Below are 18,154 nucleotides of genomic sequence, written 5' to 3'. Positions count from 1 at the left end.
CCTCTCTCTCTCTCTCTCTCTCTCTCTCTCTCTCATTCACACCACCATTGAGGAGGAGAAGATGAGGCATGCCTGCCGCCTCAACATTCGAGTCACAGGTATAGCCGAGACACCCGACTCCACTCCCGAGAAAGATGGACAGCTTCTATGCATGAAGCTTGGCTACAGGGAAGAGCACCCTCTCCCCTTCACCAAAGCACGGAGAGCCAGGAAAGACTCAACACGCAAGCGAGCCCTCATCCTACAGTTTGCAGGAGAGACGGAGAGGGTCACCTTCATGAGGAAGAGGGTCATACTACGAGGTTTAGAGGGAGCTCCTATTTTCTTGGATGATGATCTCACGAGGATGCAGCTTGAGCATAGGAGAGCTTGCATGCCACGAGTCTTACACGTGAGGAGAGAAGGCAAGAAGGCCTTCTATCGAGATGGTCGGGTCATCATGGATTAGCGGTTTGGGGCCTATGGGACACAGACCAGGCCACTGACAGAGACACACATGGCAGTATGGAACTGTAATGGTTCACTATGGGTGCAGCTTGGACGACTGGAGCATGTTATGGTGGGGAGAGACATCATACTTCTGACAGAGACACATCAGAGCCCAGAGAGAGGGCTACCTCGAGTAGAGGGATTCCAGTGGGAGTCAGCATACAGGAGGACCACACGCCAGGGTACCTCGAGAGGGTCGGTGGGAGTAGCAGTTCTATTCAGACGGGAGCTACAGGGGAGACTGAGAGTGGTAGCATAGGATCCAGAGGTCAGATACATGTGGATCAGCTTACAGCTCTCACAGGACAGGGTTATATACATAGCTCTATGTTACTTTTCTCCATCAGGATCCTCCTATGTCATTAGAGAGGACATGCCATAGGAGGAGGAGACAGGAGCCTCACCATACACTTGTCTATCAGAGGAGATTATGCATTATTCTACACTAGGGAAAGTATTTCTTACGGGCGACTTCAATGCCCACACACAGAGCAGACAGTGTGAGGTGTATGACTATGATGACATGGAGATTCTCCACCCTGTGGATCTAGAGGAGATAGCCGCTAGTCGGGCATCAGAGGACACTGGACCAGACAGAGGACATTATGGGGACCACTTACTAGAGTTGGGAGCCAGGCATCGTCTCGTTCTTTATAACGAGATGCTACAGTGGCCGGGATCAGGAGGGCTGACATGCTTCCCACATGGGGGTCATACACGGACCGGAGGCACGGTGGTAGACTACATTATGGGGTCTTTGGAGGCATCACAGCTTGTCACCTCCATTCCACCTCGTCCTATTGGGGCAAATCATACATACTTGGCATTTTCACTAGCCGGATCAGCAGTATCACCAGCCCCCGACATACCGACGCCACACACTACCATCTACTTCACACATGACATGGCAGACATATACATTGGCAGAGTAGAGGATGGGCTCCTACTCATGGATCCCCTGGCACCTATGGATACCATTACAGCCCAGTTGGCATCACTCCTACACACGGCTGCATTACAGAGCTTCCCACATCGTGTCCACTCAGGAGAGCCTGCAAGATCTGGGACTATGTCCTAGAACAGATGGTACGATGACGAGTGCAGAGCCCTATACTCACGGCTCCGCATACAGAGAGCCTTGGGAGCCATCACAGAGCAGGAGTCGAGGAGAGAGATGACGAGACTTACTCGCCGCAAAAGGCGGGGCTTCGCAGAGATACAGGAGCTAGAGATCTTTCATTTCTTAATGAGTAGAGATAGCCGTGTCTCATGGCAGCACTTCAGAGAGCCCCGGACACCGATACCTACTGCAGACCCACAGACATGGCACACATATGCAGAGGGCCTATACCACGCCCCACAGCAGCCACCTATACCTCAGCCACAGGAGCCTCGACCTACCACAGCTAGCTTCTTTACCCACTCGATGGTATAGGAAGCTATCCGCCGCCTACAGCATGGACGGGCCGCCGACCATATGGGCTTGCAGGGTGAGCATCTCATATATACAGTAGATTCTTTGGCTCCTTTTCTTGCACACCTGTTTAACAGGGTACTAGCAGAGGGTTTGCCTGCGGAGTGGACGATGCACACCATTGTGCCGATTCACAAAACAGGGGATATGCTCGATCCGAGCAACTACAGGACGGTTATGGTTGGCCACGTGCTGGCCAAACTCTATGGTGCAGTGTTGGAGCAAGAGCTTAGCTTATATGCTGAGCGAGCAGGTTTACGCTCATCAGGGTAGGCAGGCTTCAGGAGAGCTTTCTCTACCACTGACCATGTATTCACTTTGAGATGTATGATTGATCAGGCCAGAGTGAGGAAGAGAAAGCTCTATGGCTGCTTTGTGGATTTCCGCAAGGCATTTGACACAGTACCACGAGAGAGGCTCTTTCAGCGCCTGCAGTCTCTTGGCATACCAGCAGATATGACATGGGGCATCTATGCATTATATGAGCAGGTTTTTGGGCGAGTCAGATGTCCAGGAGGTATGTCCGAGACTATTGCTAGCACCATTGGTGTGAAGCAAGGATGCCCACTTTCCCCCACGCTATTTGGGTTATACATTGATGAGGTGGCTGACTTCATTACACGGGGAGGCGGAGATGGAGTTGATTTAGCAGGTACCTCAGTACATATTATGCTTTATGTTGATGATATTGTATTAGTGTCTGAGTCTCCAGGTGGTCTACAGCAGCATCTACATGCACTCGATGATTTCTGCACACAGAGGGGTCTTACTGTGAACCTTGGGAAAACTAAGGTTATGGTCTTTCATACATCGAGACAGGGCAGGAGTCAGCTGACATTCACTCTCGCAGGACGCCAGGTGGAGGTGGTGACATCATATGTGTACCTAGGGGTTGCCTTCTCTGTAGTAGCCACACGCTTCACCATGGGTTCAGCAAGCAGAGCTAGATTGACACGGGGGATATGCAGCATTGGCTATGCTAGAGAGACAGTGCCACCAGGCGCATTTTCAGGAGCCCCGGACGAAGGGGTGGCTATTTGACACATTAGTCACACCGGCATTGATGTATGGAGCAGCGGTATGGGCGCCAGGCCTTGCTACCCATTGGTGGACACAGATAGAGAGACCACAGGCCCTCAAACATTATCCGAGCAGAGTTTGCTATGCCTCCTATGATGGTAGAGGCCATATTTCAGACTATATGCCTGTTAGACAGATTCAGAGAGATGCCACAGGATAGATTGTCATACAGAGCTTTTGAGGCATCTAGACAGCTGGCTGAGGCAGGAGACAGAGGATCATGGTATGCACAGGTCACACATTGGTTCTCACAGCATGGCCTAGACATGGATCATCTACCACCATTCCAGTATGACAGGGATGCACCACATATTAGTGAGAGGAACAGAGTATTGAGACAGGACCTATGGCAGCTCTATACACGAGAGACATGGATATCGCCTAGACAACCTCTTCCACCGAAGATGCTATACTACAGAGATCACTTCATGAGTATCATTGATGATGGATTTATAGAGAGGCCTAGATACATGGAGGGCTTTTTACCACACGGCTCCCGAGTGGCTATTGGTCAGCTTGGAGTTTCATCACACCGATTGGAGATTGAGACTGGCAGAGCAGCACGGATCCCCCGAGAGGAGAGGGTATGCAGATTGTGCAGAGAGGAGGTGGACAGTGAGGAGCATTATGTATGCAGATGCAGAGCATAATATACAGCCATCAGAGAGAGATATCCCATTTTATTCAGAGAGCCACATTCCCTACGCCAGATCTTTGAGGCAACAGACCAGTGCATATTGGGGAGATTCATTCTAGACATACAGCGCCACAGAGAGACATCATTACAGACTCAGACAGCTCCAGAGGGGGGACGACAGACACAGATTACTACATTTTTTCAGAGATCCATCCCACTCCCAGCCCCTACACGGCAGGAAATTACTCTCCAGAGAGCAGAGACACTCAGAGCCCGCAGGAGACAGAGGACACCTGGCTTTCGGACACCACGCCTATACCAGAGAGAGATGACAGAGATCAGAGTTCAGTTTCACAGAGAGGGTGCGGAGCGACTGGCTCGCTTCAGAGCACACCCAGGCATGTTCTTCAGGGAGCTGTGGACACCCCCTTCATTGATGTATACCATTTTATACCCCCAGTATGGTACAGGATGGAGCTAGCTAGGTTGCATATCATGATTGTATACTCCATGCATATAGCTTTGCATTCTCCTAGTAGTAGAGCTCCATCCCCTCCCCCACTAATTGTACTTATTGCACACCCAGATTCAGCTTTTTATTTCAGTACTTTTTCATTTTGTTGGGATGACAGAGGATACCCCATACAGGTACACCGATTTGTCTCATAGGCCGAGTTCGGTCTTTTGGAAGACGTTAATAAAATCTCTCTTTCTTTCTTTCTTTCTCTCTCTCTCTCTCTCTATCGGAAGTGGGCACCAACTTCTAGTGTGCATAAGGGAAGTGGATTTTCAGCAAAACCAGTCCAAGAACTTGCATTTTCGCTTGCTCTTGTGCCTCTCCAGCTCTTGGGACAGCCGGAAAATGGATCCCTTACTGCTGTCCAGCCCTTGGGTCCTGGGAATCCTTCTACACTGCTATTTCATGGATATCTACATGCTGAAAGTGCTTTGGAGCATTTCTATCTCCGACAATTTGATCAAAAGTAGATTTCTTCTCTCAAAACCAGAAAATTCAGCGGTAAGAGTTTTCACAAATTCTCTCTACCTACTCTACATCCGCGTGCTTGAACATTAAGGTCTTCTATGGCTCGGCCTGGCACACACATGCTTGTGTATGGATGCCAGTGGAGCATAGTTGCTTGTGGCAAGACACTGGGGATTGGGGAGTAAGGTTCTTCGCGACAAAAGCTGTGGAATCAACCTCTACTTTGGCAAAACATGTTTGCACGTTGCATGGATGCCATTGGAAATCTGGCATGTGATGCCCATGAAGCTTGTATCTTGAGAAATCCTTGATAATACAAACATATTACAAGGGGGGTCAACCCTTTCCGGCCCTATTGTAGTGTCATTTAAATTTCAGCATTGCTATCTCATTTGGTTTTGTGCCATTTCATCTTGTTTGATAGTATTAATAGTTTAAGTGTGTGGCAAGATTGAACTCAGCCCTACTTGGGGCAATTACATTGGTATCAGAGCCTAGGATCTGTCTCCTTTCTGTGTGGAAGACGATCCTATCTTGTATACATTGATTGTTAGTGCTTTTAAACACTATGGCAAGTCATTAAGGTAGTGGAGTGAATGTGTATACTCCAGAAGGCAAGCCTGTGGAGAACATTTTGTCGAAGATATACATCATGGAACTCATGTAAATGATGAACACTATGCTGAAAAAGTATCTCATGCATCCCGTGGTGATTATGCCCATGAGGGAAGATCGTCCCCTAGTAAAGGGAAAGACCGTGGTGATTGTGTAAATGAGGGACAGCCGTCCCGTGGTAAAGAGAAGGTGCAAGACACTAATGAACTTGATGCTATGCATGTTGAGATGCAAAATCTCAAGAGACAGCTACATGAGAAAGGTGCCCAATTGAAGAGCTTGCATGAAGATCTGGAAGTTAAGCAGGTATTGGATGCACAAACGCACACAGCTTTTGTGAATGATGCGTTGGAAACTGTTGTACTTGAATTGGGTGTCAAACCAAGAGAGATGTCACTCTCTTTTCTCATAGGTCAAGGTGACATGGTGGAGGGAAAAGAGGGTGAGCTTATGTTCAAAAGGCCACCTCATCTAAACCCTCGTGGAGCTGCTTCCGCAAAGTTGAAATCTGTAATTCAACAAGAGAGAGAAGAGGTGTCCGTAACCTCTCGCCATGCCTCTACTAGTCATGGAATCCCATCTCACAGGCATGCTTCTTCACTTTTAGGTACACATGGCAGGGAACTGACTCATGTTTCGATTCCCACAAGGAAGGAATTGAACTGTGAGATTCCTCATGGACACAAAGGCAAAAGAAGAGCCAACATTGGTGAGGAGGATGTGCATCATAGCAAGAGGGCCAAAGAGTTCAAGGAAGGAGACAAATCTATAAAATTTGAGAACTATCATGGCGAGTATGACTCTAACAAAGCTCTATCTTTCATCTCCCAGTTTGAGATTTCTTGCTTTTCATGAGGGAGAGTTCATGGAGGGATCAAAGCTTAGACATGTTGGCATGTACATGAAGGGGACTGCATCACATTCGTGGTTAGCCGAGAAGCTTTCCGGCAATACCATTGCTACACGGGATGAATTTAAAAGAAAATTTTATGCTCAGTTTTTGCCTCCCAATTTTGGAAAGAACATATGCAAAAAGTGGGATTGGTTGGGTCAGAAAATCCATCACTTCTTATGTATCAAAATTTTGGAAAGTACTATTGGAAGTGGTTCCCTTTATGAAGAGGAAAAGAAGAGGAAGTTTGAGTTGGGGGTGTAACCTATCTTCCAAAATGCACTTGAAATTCACCCCAATCAAACTCTTTAACAACTCATAACTTCAGCTTTAGCCTCTGAGCAACTCAATGTCAAATGGGTTCAATCGAAGATTGACCTAAGCTGGTTTTAGCATGCAAAAAGGTAGACAGCCACCAAAAAGGGACTTTAAGGATGCCAAAAGTGCTTTGAAGCGGAAAATGTACAGGAGAAGAAGCCTTGAAACAAGAGGAGCACTTATGGGTTATCTTAGTAGCAAAGGGCACAATACATGCGAGAGGCGAAATGCTTTAAATGTGGTAGTAAAGACCACATATTGTGTCAATAAAGACAAGAAAGCAGATGAGCCTAAAGTGCATGTGAGTATGGTGCCCGATGTACAAGGCAATACAAGACATGCAAGCAAAGATAGAGTGGTATGCAAAGCATGGGGGCAACTTAAAGATTAGCTCGCCTTATTCATGTTTGATGAGTACTTTATTGACAACTTCATCTCCACTCAAATGGTTGCTGCCTTGGGGATTGAAGTGGGAGACATGGGACATGAAATTTATGCATGTTCAGCTTTTTTTGAAAATGATTTGAAGGTTACTCCTCTCATTGGAAAGCTGCAAATTCACATCCAGGGTTATCTTAACCATGAGAACTTCCTTATTGCACGTCTCAATGGATGTGATGTGTTGCTTGGCAAACCGTGGCATGCACACCTTGAACCCCGCAAGAACTACAAAACAAATAAACTCTCTTTGCCAAGAGCATCTTATAGATGCAGGCGAATCGGGTGACACTATCCGCATTGTATCACATGTACAAATCAATAATGCAATGAAAAAGAGTGTTTCTTCGTACTTGGTTTTTGTACGCGATGATGTGGAACATAGCAATGTGCATGTAGATTCTCTTACTTTTGATAGGTTGAATTTTCGAAGTGAGTATAAAGATTGTTTTGCTGATGCATTGCCGAGTATATGGCTAGAGGATCATCATATTGAATTGGTGCATGGTAGTTCACCTCCTAATAGGCCGGTATATCGTGTGAGTGCTTGTCAATAAGAGGAGATTATGAAGCAAGTTGGTGAACTCTTAGAGAAGGGTTTAGTGCGACCAAGTTCCTCGCCATTTTGTTCACCCGTTTCTTGTGCAGAAGAAGGATGGAACAATTCGTATGTGCATGGATTATAGGACACTTAATAAGATAACCATAAAAAATTAGTTTCCTATTCCGAGGATTGATGATATCTTGGACAAATTGGATGGTTCGTCATGTTTTAGTCGCATTGATCTCAAGAGTGGTTATCAAGTGAGAGTGATGCCTCAAAATGTACATAAGCTAGCTTTTCGCACATCTTTTGGACTCTATGAGTATTCGGTTATGCCATTCGATCTGACAAATGCTTGGCTACCTTCAACCGAATGATGGACAGGATTCTTAGAAATTATAGAGCATTTTACAGGTATCTTTTTCGATGACATTTTGGTGTTTTCGAAAGATGAGCAATAACATAAGACGCACTTGAAAGTGGTCTTTGATGAATTGAGGAAACACAAGCTCATGATTAATGGCAAAAAGGAGTGAATTTTTTCTCTCGAAGATTCACTATCTTGGACACACAGTGTCAAAAGATGGCGTGCGAATGGATCCTGTGAAGATCCACGCCATTAAGGATTGGCCGGATTTATATTCGTACATGAAGTTCGTAGTTTCCTTGGTTTATGCTCATATTACAAGAGGTTTATATCTCATTTTGCAATGATTGCCTCGCCATTACATGAACTTACAAAGAAAAAGGCTATGTTTAAATGGTCAAAATTTGAAATTGATGCTTTTCTTAAGCTCAAGTGTGCCATTACATCGGGACTAGTTTTGGTGATTCTTGATTTGCAAGAGCCATTCAGTGTTGAGTATGATGCATGTGGCAGTTGCATAGGAATTGTTCTAAATCAAAAGGACATTGAAACCGGCCTCTGGTAGAAACCAAAGTGCGGTAGTCTAGCAGTCACCCTTCCAATTGTAGTCCAAATAAATAACAAATTAACAGGAGCTAGAATGCCCCAGAACTGAAAGGAAATCGACACCTGTTGGCCCCAAAGCTTGGCGTCCCTTTCGGTATTTCTTTATCCAAATTCAATGAACTGTACAACTGAGTACAACAAAGCCAGTCCAGGAGAGTAAACCTGCATGTCCAATCTGGCAGCCCTCAAGACCTCTTAGCACAGAGGATTCAAACACAGATCTGTGTCCCACAAAAGCAACACACTGTGCTTCCCTCTAATCAACCAAGACAATTCAACAAGGCAGCCTTGAGCACATATCTGGCTGTTCCATGAACATGGTTTCAACTCAGTTCAAATACACATCCACTGTCCAATCTCTGTTTCCACCCTTCAAACTGCCATACCCCTCCTCTCACAAGGGGCCAGATGACACAACTCTGCAACAGACATAAGCTAGTGGAAAGAAAGAAAGATTGATATGTTCCGAGCTTACCAATTTTAATGCGTGGTTCTGCACCAGAGGGACTGACCGTACCAGTGTGTACTTGCAACAGGCTGTCTGTACTTTTCTCCCTGTAGCCGCCTGGCTGATGCACCGACTATACTCTGATAAAGCGTCGCCTGCAGAGCTGAAGATGCGTTGCCTGCAACTGTTCAGGACTGTATCCGCCTACACCTGTCCGTACAGGTTTGTAGTACTCGGCTGTACCAGTCCGTACAGTACTGTACGTGCAGCCGCCTGTGTTAGAAGAATCTGCAGCAATCGTACCCGCCTGCGTCAGATGGCTGCGACTATACTGTTCTGTACAGTACCCGCCTACGTTAGATGGCAGCGACCGTATTGTTCTGTACAGTACCCGCCTGCAGCCCTTGTACCGTACAGGTCAGCACCTGCACAGCAACCGCCTGTTGTCCGTACCTTGGTCGCCAGCGCCGCCTGAACCAATTGCCACGTGGTCTGTACGGCCTGCAGTCACGTGGTCTGTACGGCCAGGTTCTGTACGACCTGTGTTCTGTACGGCCTGTTCTGTACGGCCTGCTCTTCACACAGCAAAACCAGCAACTATCCTCTCTGCAGCTAGCTTCCACGACTCCTCCAAAAGCGAGAGAGAGAGAGAGAGAGAGAGAGAGAGAGAGAGAGAGAGAGAGAGAGAGAGAGAGAGAGAGAGGCGTGTACCTCCCAAAGTGGAGTTGCCCCTTTTTCCCAAAAATATCCTAGTGGCCCCTTTCTAAAGTTTTTCAAACTTTCTAAGGGTCACTTATGCCTAGGGGCCACCCAAGGTTAAAACATTAAAAATATTAGTCCTTGGTCCCCCTTCACATTTGAGGATGTCCACACATCATACCATTTGTCCGGGCATCCCAAATATGAATCATTTAATATTTATCTTGCTCACCAACCACCATGCCCACACTTGTGCTGTTCCACTTTCACAGGGTCATGACATACCCTCCTCTTGAAAAACGGCAAGCGTTCTCGATTGCAATCTGGTGATACAGCAAAATATCCAAAGTGAAATGTACAATATGGCAAGATCAGCGTCCCAATCTCTCTAAGCCATGCATATGTAACAACATTCACTGCAAACCAATGGTGTAGTAGTAGTCCAAGTTGTATACCACTGTGAACCATACACAACCACAACATCCAATGTGACTAAAGTCCCATAAACAGATGTACTGTCAGCCATCAGTACCTGCGGGTGAGACAAAAGCTGCACCAAGCGACCTCTAGATGTCATCTGAGCCTGTCTGTATCAAGGGAGTGGAGGTGCTACCTCCCTCTTTAGCATCAGGCAATGCTCCAGACCCATGCTCTGCTGAACCTGAATGAGCCGTAACAAGAGTCGGCTCCAACTCAAAGGCATCGAGATAAAGCTGCAAAACCTGAGGTGAATCTGTTAAGTCACCTTCCTCCATCCACTTCGCATCCATCGGTGAATAGTTCTTGAACTTCACAAGATAGCGACGGGAAACTTTACCTCGTACCTTTCTTTCCTTATGTGCCAGTATCTGCTCTGGAATAAGAACCTCATCAAGTTCCTCAACTTCCGGCTGAGCCTCATCTTATACATCCTCAGGCACATCCCGACGGAAAGGTCTAAGTAGACTCACATGAAATGCATTGTGAATCCTCCAGTGATTTGGTAGCTTCAAGTGATAGGCCACCTCACCAATCTTTTCCAATACCTGAAAAGGTCCATAATAGCGCATGCTCAACTTAGGGAATAAGCGCTCTTTACCCTTCATCTTCTTGAGCCTAGCTTTTTCAAATCGCAAAAGAACCCAATCACCCAATGCAAACTCTAATGCACGTTTGTGACGGTCTGCTGCTTTCTTTTGCTTTTGCTGAGTTTTCTGGAGTGCCAACTTAACTCTCCGATAAGCTTCATCCATATTTTCCACAAACTGATCAGCCTCAAAGATCTTATACTTTGTGTGCAAAATGGGTGGTACCTTCTTCCCTCCTTCCACAATCTCAAAAGGCGTCTTGCCCGTCGAGGTATGGACTGTGTTGTTATAAGCAAACTCCACCAAAGGAAGATACTTTTCCCATTGTTGCTTGTGCTCTGACACGTAACACTTAAGAAGATCTAACACTGTAGAATTAGCCTCTTCCGATTGACCATCTGTTTGTGGATGAAATGAAGATGAAAACTTGAGAGTTGTACCCATGTTGTCAAACAACCCTCTCCAGAATAAACTCGTCATCCGTGGATCACGGTGACTAATGATAGACGAAGGCAAGCCATGATACTTGAAGATGTTCGCCATGAACAACTTCACCATATGATCAACTTTGATCGTCTTACGCACGTGAATGAAATGAGCCTGCTTACTGAACCTGCATATGATAGTCCAAATGCCATCATTCTCCGTTTGTGTACGTGGAAGATCAAATATAAAATCCGGGGCAATGCTCTCCCATGGTCTATCTGGAATAGGTAAAGGCTGAAGTAACCCTGGTGTCTTTTGACGGTCAAACTTCACCTTCTGACATACGATGCATTGCCTAACAAAAGCATCAACATCTCTTCTCAAGGTTGGCCAATAAAAGAAAGTCTCAATTGCTTTTACCGTGGTGTCAATACCTCTATGACCTGCATATGGTGGAGCATGACTTTCAATCATAACCTTGAGTCGTAATTGCCTGGTAACACACAATCTACCATGCATCAATAAAAACCCATCTCTGAGAGTATAATGATCATGCCGCTGACCCTCAGACATCTGATCATAAATCCTCATCATGGGCATACTGCTCTTTCATCTCATCAAGCTCATGATGATAAGCAAGTGAAACTGCCGAGACCTGTGGCTTGTGTGACAAAGCATCAGCCACAACATTCTTTTTGTCTTCCACATGCACAATCTGGAAGTGGAACATAGACAAAAAGTTTGCCCATCGCATAGTTTCGTTTGCGTGAGGAAATAACGGAAGGTCTGATGATCTGTCTGCACAGTGAAATCAGCCCCAAGCAAATAGTGTTGCCATGTAGAAAGAGCATGAATTACAGCCAATATCTCTTTCTCATAAACCTGTAAATGCTTCTCGGCATTCTGCAATATTCGACTCTCATAGGCTATCACATGTCCTTCTTGCATGAGAACTGCCCCAATGCTGATTCCACATGCATCACACTGGACAACAAAAGCCTTTTGGAGATCCGGTAATACCAATACTGGATCCGAAGTAAGCTTTTTAAATGCTGTAATTTCCTGATCAGCCCATCTAAACGGAGTTGCCTTCTTTGTTAAGGCATGAAGGGGCGAAGCAATCGCAGCAAAATACCGTATGTACTGCCTGTAATAGGAACACAATTCCAAAAAGCTGCGTACATCATGCACGGTCCTCAAATCTGGCCAATTAAGAATTGCTTTCACCTTAGAAGGATCCATACGGACTCCATGCTTAGACACAATATGCCCCAAGAAGTGTATCTCTTGCAAGAAGAACTCACTCTTCTTGCCATTAATGACCAGCCTATGCTTCCGGAGTTCTTCAAATACAATGGCCAAATGCTTCCTATGCTCCTCCTCCGTATGTGAATGCACAATCATATCATCAAAGAATGTGCCCACAAACGTTCTATGAGGCCGGAAAATCCTGTCCATCATTCTGTTAAATGTGGCAGGTGCATTTGTCAAACCAAAGGGCATAACCAAGAACTCATATAACCCAAAAGTGGTTCGAAATGCTGCCTTATGCACATCCTCGGGTCTAATACGTATCTGATGATATCCGCTTTTCAAGTCTATCCGACTTAAGACTGTGGAGCCTCTGTAAGCGGTCCAAAATGTCATCGATCCTCGGAATAGGGAATCGATTCTTGATGGTATTCTTGTTCAGCGCCCCGTAATCAATACACATGCGCCAAGAACCATCTTTCTTTTGCACTAAGAGTACAGGTGAGCAAAAGAGTGATGAGCTAGGCTGAATCAACCCTTTATTCAACAGCTCCTGTACCTGACTCATAATTTCTTCTTGTTGAGCTGCACTAACACGGTACGGCGGTCTTTTTGTTGGAGTACTACCCGGAATCAGATCAATAGCATGATCTTCTGGCCTTTCCGGAGGAAGTTCTCCTGGCAATGACTCGGAAAAACAATCTTGGAACTCACATAAGAAATCAGTCCTGTCTTTATCTAACGTAGACAAATTAGATTTAGACTCATCATCTTTTGCATCCTTTACATAATCAAGTACGCGGAAAGATGCTTTTTCATTATTGATGAAATTGCCGAAGCTGATACAATAGGAACAGATTTCCTTTTTAGCTTTACATTCAAAATATGTCCTTTCCCTCTATGAGTCAAAGTAATCTTCCTATTGTATGTATCCACCACCGCATGTACTCTATGGCACCATGGCATACCCAACAAAACATCACATCCATCAAGTGGCATGATGAAAAACTCCTCGCTGTCCACATAACCCTGCACATGAAGCCTGAGCTTCCCAATAATAGGAGTGACGGGTTCTGCATACCTAGGACAAGCCATATTAGCCTCATACAAAGGCCCCATCTCCTCTGTACGAATCCCCAATCGGCCAGCCAAATCTGGTGAAATAAAATTGGCTCTAGCACCTGTGTCAAAGAAAATCAAGGCATTTTGATCTCTCACTTTGCCCCATGCCCTGCACAACTCAGTCTCTTCACCACCTGGCTGTTCCCCAACAAGATCAGAAACTAACCCTGCAGAAGGTTTTGGTTTCTTAGACTTGGGCTCCTCTTTAGTGTCAGAGTCCTTTTGGGACTTTCGCTTGGGACAGTAAAAACATTTCCGAGCATCCATCAAAGCCTGTCTCTCCTCAGGAGTTCTCTTGGGCATTGGTAACTTCTTATACCGCTTCTCTGTAGACCCTTTTGCATCACGCGAAGCATGCCTTGACTTTTCAGATTTCTTGCTTGAGCTTTTACTTCCTTTAAATCCAGATGAGACCCCAGTGAGTAACGCATTTGCTGTCATAGCATTCTCTATGATCTGTGACATATTTGTTACTCGAGTCTTTATGCAATAGACCCTTTTGCATCACGCGAAGCATGCCCTGACTTTTCAGATTTCTTGCTTGAGCTTTTACTTCCTTTAAATCCAGATGAGACCCCAGTGAGTAACGCATTTGCTGTCATAGCATTCTCTATCATCTGTGATATATTTGTTACTCGAGTCTTTATGCAATAGTCACGCACTTCCTTGGGCAGCCCACAACACTACTTCTCCACCTGCTCAGACAAAGGCACTGCACGATAAGAAGTAACTGGGAGTAAAGCTTCCCAAAACTTCTTATTATAATCCTCAAGATTTTCACACTTTGATGCATCCAACTTGTGCCATGCTGTCGTTACATCCACCTCAAAAGTAGATGTGAGCCATACGGAAGAGAACACTTGCTTAAACTGTACCCAAGTAGATGGTGCTATGCCCTGCAAAAGAAGAGTGGACCACCATTGCAATGCATTGCCCTTGAGAAAAGTCGCAGCTTTTCTCACTTTAGAGGACTCCGTGTAATTACCACCAGAAAAAGCAGCATCAAACTGCTGTAAAAAGGTAAGTGCCTTTAGCTTATCTTTGGCCCCACTGAATGTGTCAAATTTCACAGCAACTCCCCCTTCCTTATAATCCTTCGCCTTACCCATAGACGTTAAATTACCGTAAGGAAGTGGCTTCACAAGATTGCTACCCCCTGCATTCATGCCCATCATAGGGTCAACATTACCAATTCCCACACCTGGCATTCCATACATTCCAGCCATGCTTCCAAACATACCACTATGCATACGAGGCTGCATGCCCCCATACATGTTTCCTTGCATTCCGGGCTGCATGCAAAACTAGCTCCAAAATTCCCTGGAATACCCATGCCTCCCTGAGGATAACCCCCAGTCATGGATTGGAACACAGAGCCACCACCAAAATAGCCTGGATGCATAGACTGCTGTGGAATAGATGGCTGTCCGAAAAAGGAACTCTGTGAGTTTGCACCAAAAGCATGTTGCATGTTCGGAAATTGTCCAAAAGATGGATCCTGTGGGAAGGCACCACTGCTGCCCTGAGGTGGGTTCTTAGAACGCACTTTCGTCTTCTTTTCAGGCTCAGAACGGGATCTCATAAATTCAGCAAACTTCTCACTTTGAGTGAGCTGCATAAACACATCCATTACACCTGCCAAACGATTTTTAAATTGAGCATTATCTTCCTCTTTACTAGGCATATCTTCTGGCTGTGTTACATCCTCATATTGTGCATCATCTGCAGCCTGTTCTCCTGCAAGAATATCCTCAGATTCATTTCTCTCAAGAGAGGTATCTTGCTCTTCCTCTTATTATAAAAATATTCATCTTCTGTGTCTGACATGTTGCTGAATTTTTCAGCAATGACTTTCCTCGAGTCAACCACGAGCTCACCCCCTTAAGAAAGTTGATGATGGGTCCCGGCAACGGAACCTTGAAACCGGCCTCTGGTAGGAACCAAAGTGCGGTAGTCTAGCAGTCACCCTTCCAATTGTAGTCCAAATAAATAACAAATTAACAGGAGCTAGAATGCCCCAGAACTGAAAGGAAATCGACACATGTTGGCCCCAAAGCTTGGTGCCCCTTTCGGTATTTCTTTATTCAAATTCAATGAAATGTACAACTGAGTACAACAAAGCCAGTCCAGGAGAGTAAACCTGCATGTCCAATCTGGCAGTCCTCAAGACCTCTTAGCACAGAGGATTCAAACACAGATCTGTGTCCCACAAAAGCAACACACTGTGCTTCCCTCTAATCAACCAAAACAATTCAACAGGGCAGCCTTGAGCACACATCTGGCTGTTCCATGAACATGGTTTCAACTCAGTTCAAATACACATCCACTGTCCAATCTCTGTTTCCACCCTTCAAACTGCCATACCCCTCCTCTCACAAGGGGCCAGATGACACAACTCTGCGGCAGACATAAGCCAGTGGAAAGAAAGAAAGATTGATATGTTCAGAGCTTACCAATTTTAATGCGTGGTTTTGCACCAGAGGGACTGACCGTACCAGTCTGTACTTGCAACAGGCTATCTGTACTTTTCTCCTTGGAGCCGCCTGATTGATGCACCGACTATACTCTGATAAAACGCCGCTTGCAGCTGAAGATGCGCCGCCTGCAGCTGTTTAGGACTGAACAGGACTGTACCCGCCTGTACCTGTCCGTACAGGTTTGTAGTACCCGGATGTACCAGTCCATACAGTACTGTACGTGCAGCCGCCTGTGTTAGAAGAATCTGCAGCAACCGTACCCGCCTGCGTCAGATGGCTGCGACTATACTGTTCTGTACAGTACCCGCCTGCATCAGATGGCAGTGATCGTACTGTTCTGTAGAGTACCCGCCTGCAGTCCCTGTACCGTATAGGTCAGCACCTGCACAACAGTCGCCTGAACCTGCAGCCGCCTGCTGTCCGTACCCTGGTCGCCAGCGCCGCGTGAATCAGCTGCCACCTGCTCTGTATGGCCTGCAGTCACGTGGTCTATACGGCCAGGTTCTGTACGGCCTGTTCTATACGGCCTGCTCTTCACGCAGCAAAACCAGCAACTATCCTCTCTGCAGCTAGCTTCCACGACTCCTCCAAAAGCGAGAGAGAGAGAGAGAGAGAGAGAGAGAGAGAGAGAGGAGAGAGGCGTGTACTTCCCAAAGTGGAGTTGCCTCTTTTTCCCAAAAATATCATAGTGGTCCCTTTCTAAAGTTTTTCAAACTTCCTAAGGGTCACTTATGCCTAGGGGCCACCCAAGGTTAAAACATTAAAAATATTAAAGTCCTTGGTTCCCCTTCACATTTGAGGATGTCCACACATCATACCATTTGTCCGGGCACCCCAAATATGAATCATTTAATATTTATCTTGCTCACCAACCACCATGCCCACACTTGTGCTGTTCCACTTTCACAGGGTCATGACAGACATGCCATTGCCTATGAGAGTAGAAAATTGCATGATGCGGAGCTTTCTCTTGGCATCTATGAGAAAGAGCTATTGGTTGTAATTCATGCTCTTATAGCATATTGGGAGTTGAATTTACAGTCAAGACAGATCACCAAAGTCTGCGGTATTTTCTCACGCAAACTAAGCTTTCAGTGAAGCATATTAGGATGGCTAATTTTCTCTCTATGTTTCATTTTCAGATTTTGCACATCCGAGGAAAGAAGAATGTAGTGGCAGATGCATTGTCACGAAAGTCGTATGTAGCAGCTATTTGCGACTTATATTATACGGATGCTGATTTTGCCACTATTTGGGCTGATTTGAGGGCTGGTCATGCACATGCCTTTGATCAAAGAGGGTTATTTTATGAAAGATAATTGCCTATGTGTGGTGTCAGACATGAGGCAAAAGGTTTTGGATGAGTGCCATGCTCTTCCATAATGCCTACCACACACATGATTGAGCGGTATTTCTTTTGGCTAGGTATGCAGAAGGACATAGAGGCACATGTACGTGCATGTGTCAGCTGTCAAAAGGTGAAATTTGATGGGCAAAAGGCCCCTTGTTTGCTTCAGACTTTGCCAGTTCCAAACGAGCATGGGAAAGCATTGCCATGGATTTTATTATGGATTCGCCTCGTACATAGTAAGGCAATGATGCAATGTGGACTATTGTGGACAGGTTTAGCAAGCAAGCTCACTTGTTGCCTGTCAAAAAAGACCATAAAAGTTGAGCATATGGTGAGAATGTTTTTGTCACAGGTGTTTAAGCATTGTGGTATGCCCGAGTCAATTGTGGGGGACAGAGATCCCAAGACAACAAATCTCTTTTCCATGTGGATCTCTAGGGGTCCAAGGATTTGCTGGTGCCAAAGAGGCAGGGATGGCTGTCACACGGAAGTGGACCCTCACTATCCTCATCAAAGAGGAGTGGCTCAAGCTATGGCTCCCCAAGTGATGGTTGGGTGGGTGCTGGAATCTGAGGTGAGCATGCGTGGAATCGTCCACCAAACCTACTGCTCCTTTCTGCAATCCCTAAGGCAATGATGTTAAGTCTCTTGGGGAGCTTCACACCGGCTGCATATAGCAGGACGGCCTGCAATGACTAGCCATGTGCCAGTGCCAAGGCTCTTGTGGGCCAGCAACAAATGGAAGAGGGTGATCCTTCTAGGCCTACAAAGCGTCATAGATTTTAAAAATACTTCCTAGAAAGATGAATATGCAGATTGTCAGCTTGCACCATTGTGGATTCATGTGAAATAAATAATGTTCGTGTGT

At 45.8% G+C, this 18,154-nt stretch overlaps 1 protein-coding gene across 2 annotated transcripts in view; it reads left to right on the top strand.

Moving 5' to 3' along the window:
- LOC147620038 (C2 domain-containing protein At1g53590-like) overlaps positions 1-18,154 on the top strand; it is a 77,705-nt gene that overhangs the window by 58,107 nt on the left and 1,444 nt on the right. The window lies entirely within an intron of this gene.

The sequence above is a fragment of the Cibotium barometz genome, chromosome 32 (assembly GCF_041138505.1).
Source record: "Cibotium barometz isolate CiBa-2024 chromosome 32, ASM4113850v1, whole genome shotgun sequence".
NCBI lineage: Eukaryota > Viridiplantae > Streptophyta > Polypodiopsida > Cyatheales > Cibotiaceae > Cibotium > Cibotium barometz.
This window is presented reverse-complemented; position numbering and strand designations above follow the sequence as displayed.